This window comes from Galeopterus variegatus, unplaced genomic scaffold (assembly GCF_000696425.1).
Source record: "Galeopterus variegatus unplaced genomic scaffold, G_variegatus-3.0.2 Scaffold14084, whole genome shotgun sequence".
NCBI lineage: Eukaryota > Metazoa > Chordata > Mammalia > Dermoptera > Cynocephalidae > Galeopterus > Galeopterus variegatus.
Window position 1 is genome coordinate 13215 of NW_007740195.1, and position 6013 is coordinate 19227.

The window sequence follows — 6013 nt, forward strand, 5'->3', positions numbered from 1 at the left end:
CTTTTGTCTTTTTCCGTGTCCGGCAACGGATCGCAACCCTCAGTGTTGCCCCCGTACCGGACCGGGGACCAGCAACGGGATCGCAACCCTCGGTGTCGCTCCCGCGCCTCGCTCAACCAGTGAGCGGGAACCGGTCCGTATGTGGGATCCGAACCCTCGGCGGGAGCACCGCCGCGCTTCCCAAGCGGCGCACCATCCAGTGCGCCACCGGGCCGGCCCAGACTAGTGACATTTTAAATGTCCACTCATTTACTTTGTCATTGGTTTACTTTGGCCCTCAGGAAAAGTTCCAAATTCCTCAGCACGGACTAAAACTACTCAGATCAGTGGTTCTGGACAAATCCTTCAGCCTCATCTCTTGCCCCTCACCCTACTCTGCCCCTTTTCTTTAGCATCTGGCCAAACTAGATGACTTTAAATCCCACACATGCTCTTCCTCACCTCTAGCTCTCTGCGTGTGCTTCTTCCCTCTCTCTGGCATGCTTTTCCCTTGTCCTTCAGGTATCAACTTACACATCGCCTCCACCAAAAAGCCTATGATATTGAATCGAAATTGATTATACGTATTTTGGGAGTTCAACATTGAGATATGTTGATCAAATCAATATTACTGGCATATATACTGTTACAAATTGTACTTATTCTTTATGCCCCCTGTCCAATCTCTCCCCATCTCCCCTCCCACCCCACCCCCAATTACCCTAGATTTCTTCTCTCCTTCTGAAAGAGTAATGGTTACTCTGTTGATTTGTTGCCTAGATGATCTGTCCAATGCTGAGAGGTGTGATCAGGTCCCCCAATATTATCATAGAGCAGCTGCTTCTTGTGTCACTATGAAATGGGTTTTGTGGAGACATCCTCTTCTTTTCTTTATCTCTGCTGGTGACTCTCCTTGTGTTAGTGCACTCCAGTGGCTGGCGGACCATCTGCATGGTGGTTGTAGAGTCTAGCTGCTTTCATGGCAGCTGTGGTTATTGTGGTGGCTGTGGTAGGCCACCCACATGGAGGTGATGTTTTGGCATGCTCCTTTGCACTGGCAGTGTGCCTGGTTGTGGGGAGTGTCTGGTCTCTGACTCCATACCTCAGGTACCTGGGTGGGCCCTGAGGCACTGGCACTGTGTACCTGGTTATGGGAGGGGGTCTGGTCCCCGGATCCATGCTTTGGGTCCCCGGGCAGGCCCCAAGGTGCTGGCATGGTGTGCCTGGTTGTGGGAGGAGGTTCTGGTCCCCAGGCAGGCCCCAAGGTGCTGGCACAGTGCCTGGTTATGGGGGGGTCTGGTCCCCAATCCATAACCCAGGCCCCTGGGTGGGGCCCCAAGGTGCTAGTGGTGTGCATGGTTGTGGGCAGGGGTCCAGTCCCCGGCTTCAAGCCTCGGGTTCCCGGGTGGGCCCTGAAGTGCTGGTGGAGGTGAGTGGTTGTGGGTGGGGGGTCCAGTCTCCAGATCCATGCCTCATGTCCCCTGGCAGGCCCTGAGGCTGGAGGTGTGCCTGGACCACAACTAATTTTTTGTCCTTTGCATACTTCTAAAATGGGGAAACTTCCTGTGGAAACCAGTACTTGAGCTGTGTGCCTGAGCTAAATTGCTGCTTTGCTGCTGTTTCTCTAGGGAAGGCTTTTTGTGCAGCCCAGGGTTTAATGGTTTACCTTATAGGTACTTTTGGCTCTCCGGAGACCTGGTACACCTGGGTTGTGTAGAAACTCCGATCTGGACCTGAGTTTTTTCATCAGACTACACCCCATGCAATTCTGCATTCCTGACCAGTCTCCTCTGAGTGGTCCTGTGCTGATTGGGGGCAGATTGGCTGTCCTTGCTGTGTCCCAGTGTTCTCCCAGTGGGCCTGTTTCCTCTACCACCTGTGCTCCAAACATTTCCCATGGGACTGGCTGTGCACCGGTCCCTTGTGATGATTCACCGACCTCTGAATGGCTCCCCTTTTTCAGCTGTTCTGGCTTCTCTCTCTTGCATGGATCCACAGGAACCCTATTAGCAGTCTTGCGGTTCTGGGGGCCACCAAGGCCCTCTTCTCCCCTGCCACCTCCAAGTAACTCCATCTGAAGGGCACAGCTGCGGATTCTGCCATCTCCTGCTCCATGTGCTCAGCAGTTCCAGCTTAAAAGCAGCCATGGGCCAAATGCTCAGAGCAGTTTTTTCTTCTTCTCATCGTAGTTTCTCCCACCTTCATGAACTCCTTAGGTCTCTCCTCTTCCCCTGAGTTCCATCAGCCCCAGCTTGGCTGATGTTACATTTTTATAGTTGTAAATTGGTTGATTTTGGGGAGAGACTGATGCTGGGGACCATCTATTCTGCCATCTTGACCAGAACTCCTAGATGTCCCTTCTGTGTGTTCCAATAGTGTCTTGCTTTATACTTGTCGTGATATCTATTACACAGTATGGACATTGCCTGTTTGTCTGTTTTCGTTTTGGGTTTTTTTTGGTTTTAGTACGAGATTGTTGAGGGGTGGACTGTACCAACTTCATCTTGTAATTCCAGTGCCTGTCATAGTACCTTAGCACATAGTGGTTGAATAAATGTATAAAGAATGAGAAAGCCAGAAGATCCGATCCTTAACCCCAATGATAGTTAATTCAATATACAATTATGGGCACATTATATTTAATAGTAATTTTGTATTATACTTGTACATACATGTTTTTTCTTACTAAAACTGATAAAGTTATCAACGTGTTTTACTGACCTATGTTTAGTTAACTATGAAATTTTTTAGGTTAACAATGTAATTGTTTTTCTTTTTAGATGCTGTTGAATTTGAATGTAGTTCTTACAGAGTTTGCTCTTTAGAACCTAATGATCCAAATCAAGATCCAGTTTTGAAAGCTGCACAAGAATATACAGAAATCTTAAAGAGAAAATATATGATCTAAACAATAATAAAATTGTATTTAGCGGGCTATTTATATAACATTTTAATTTTTTCCCATTAAATTTGTGATGTGAACATTTTTACTAAAGGAAGACATTTTTGTGTCATATATGTGTGATGAAAATTTATTGAAGTATTTGTAACTATGTTTCTTGGCATCTCCAACTAACTCATAAGCAGATTTTGCTAGTGAAAACCAGTATGACTGAGTTTTGCATACTCAAACTGCCTAAAGGCCAGCTGTTTAAACAGCACAAACAACCAAGTTGTCATTAATACTTTAGTGGAGTTAATTGATGGATTATTTGTATTTTTCAACTAGTATCACTGTATATGGACCTAAAGATTTAGACAGACATCATTTTGGTGTACTGGCACTGTGCACATTGCTAATGTTTGGATATATTGCAATTGTTATAGTGCCATCAAACTTTTGTAATATTAATTTCAAGCACTGATTCATAGGTCTTTTCTCATGGAGAAATAAGGTTTGCCTAAGGTTTTTCACCTTTTCTGTTCGTTTGTTAGTTTTTGATTAACTTTTTGGAAAAATTCTTAAAATTAGAAGTTCCAAATTTTAGTACAAAGGACATTTCCACCACCACCACCCCCCCTGCATTATTTCAGAATAAATTGTTGACATGCCATCACCCCTGATTAATTTAGTGTATATTTCCTACAAGTCAGGACATTCTACATAACTACAATACCAACTTCATCATTGGAGAGTATGTGTTCTATCATTTAATCCTCAGCTTCTTTACAAGTTTCACCACTTGTCTATAGTGTCCTTTACAGCAAAAGTTTCCCAGTGAGATCCATGGATTGCATTTAGGTGCCATGGCTCTTAGATTCTTAAAGTCTGGAACAGTTCCTCAGTCTTTCCCCTTTTTCAGCTGTTCTGGCTTCTCTCTCTTGCATGGATCCACAGGAACCCTATTAGCAGTCTTGCGGTTCTGGGGGCCACCAAGGCCCTCTTCTCCCCTGCCACCTCCAAGTAACTCCATCTGAAGGGCACAGCTGCGGATTCTGCCATCTCCTGCTCCATGTGCTCAGCAGTTCCAGCTTAAAAGCAGCCATGGGCCAAATGCTCAGAGCAGTTTTTTCTTCTTCTCATCGTAGTTTCTCCCACCTTCATGAACTCCTTAGGTCTCTCCTCTTCCCCTGAGTTCCATCAGCCCCAGCTTGGCTGATGTTACATTTTTATAGTTGTAAATTGGTTGATTTTGGGGAGAGACTGACAAGTTTCACCACTTGTCTATAGTGTCCTTTACAGCAAAAGTTTCCCAGTGAGATCCATGGATTGCATTTAGGTGCCATGGCTCTTAGATTCTTAAAGTCTGGAACAGTTCCTCAGTCTTTCCTTGACCTTCAAGAGTAAATCCCAGTTATGTAGACTGTCCCTCAATTGGATTTTTCTATTGTTATTATGATTAGGTGGAGATCTTATATTTTTTGGCAAGAGAATCACAGAAATAAACACAAATAGCAGAGAGGCACTACAGAAACAGGTATGGCAGGATCAAAGCCTTTCTCAACAGTGAAGTACAAAAATGAGGGTCCAGATTATAGACTCTACAAGAGTGAACCAGAGTTAACAACAGTGGCAGAAGTTGAAGAATCTAATGGAGAAGAAAAATCAGGATCTGTTTCAGAGGTGGAAACTTCTGTTGTTAAAGGTTCCCACTTTCCTGTTTGATAGTCCCTCCAGGAACAGAATCACCAGCACCCAAACCTCCAACAATAGCTTCATATGTAACCTTAAAACTAAGATGATGGTGGGTCTAAGAATGGAAAGACCAAGAAGTGTGGTGGAACAGCCCTGTCTAGCTGAGAGTACTTCACCTAAGATGATGACTGTGGGAGAGCAAATGGAGAGAATGAGGAGACATCAACAAACATGCCTAAGGGAAAGAAAAAAGGATTAATTAAATGTCACTCATGCTTCAGACCAGTCATCCTTACAAAGTCCTTCAAATTTAAGGGATAATCCATTCAGGGTTACCCAGACTCGAAGGGGAGATGATAACATTATGGAACTAGACATTGTCATTAGAGAAAATGATATAACGCCAAACCATCGAACTCCCACAGCAGAAATTGTTCAACTAAAAGAAGTTGAACCCCAAAAGACAAATTTCAGCAAAGAGTTTAAAAAAGCTGAAAATGTTTTTTTATGAAATGCTTTTGAAACCTGAGTCAAATGGAGTTAATCCTGAGGAAGTGATGAATAAAGAAAGAAACAAAGAAGAGATTTCTGAGTATGTACATGCAGCCCTCAGGATGAGACACGGGTCACAAATCAAAAACCAGAAGGCCACCCTGGAGAAAATACAAAAGACAATATTCATGAAAAAGGAGAAACTGTTCTTTTTTTTTTATGGATATAAAAAGATACACTTAGTAGTTATGGATATTAAGTTATAAAGTTTATAATAAGTAGCATAAGTTATAAAGTGTAATAATAAAGCGAACATATGTGAACCTACCACCCAACTTAAAAGAGTAGAACATTATTAATCTTGTTGAAGCTACTTGTGTGTCCCCTCTCCAATCACTCCTCTCCTCTTCATTCTCCAGAACTTTATGTTTATCGTTCCCTTGATTTGGCTCTAATTTATTTATTTATTATTTTTTTAAATTTATTTTATTTATTGAATCAAAACCGATTATACATATTTTGGAGGTTGAACATTGAGATGTGTTGATCAAATCAATATTCCTAGCATATATATTGTTACAAATTGTAATTATTCTTTATGCCCCTTGTCCAACCTCTCCCCTTCCCCCATTCCTCCCCCTCCCCCCTCTAATTGCCATAGGTTTCTTCTCTCCTTCTGAAAGAATAATGCTTATTCTGTTGATTTGTTGCCTAGATGATCTGTCCAATGCTGAGAGATGTGATCAGGTCCCCCAATATTATCATAGAGCAGATGCTTCGTCTGTCACTCTGAAATGGGCTTTGTGGAAAAAAGACATCCTCTCCTTTTCTTTGTCTCTGCTGGTGACTCTTCTTGTGTGAATGCACTCCAGTGGTTGGCGGACCATCTGCGTGGTGGCTGTGGTGTCTAGCCGCTTTTGCAGTGGCCTTGTTTATTGTGATGGCTGTGGTGGGCCACCCACGTGG

The 6013-nt window shown here is 43.4% G+C and overlaps 1 pseudogene; it reads left to right on the forward strand.

The window, feature by feature from the left end:
• The first annotated feature begins 4658 nt into the window (after positions 1–4658).
• Positions 4659–5382, forward strand: LOC103581845 (annotated as a pseudogene).
• The last annotated feature ends 631 nt before the right edge of the window (positions 5383–6013 follow it).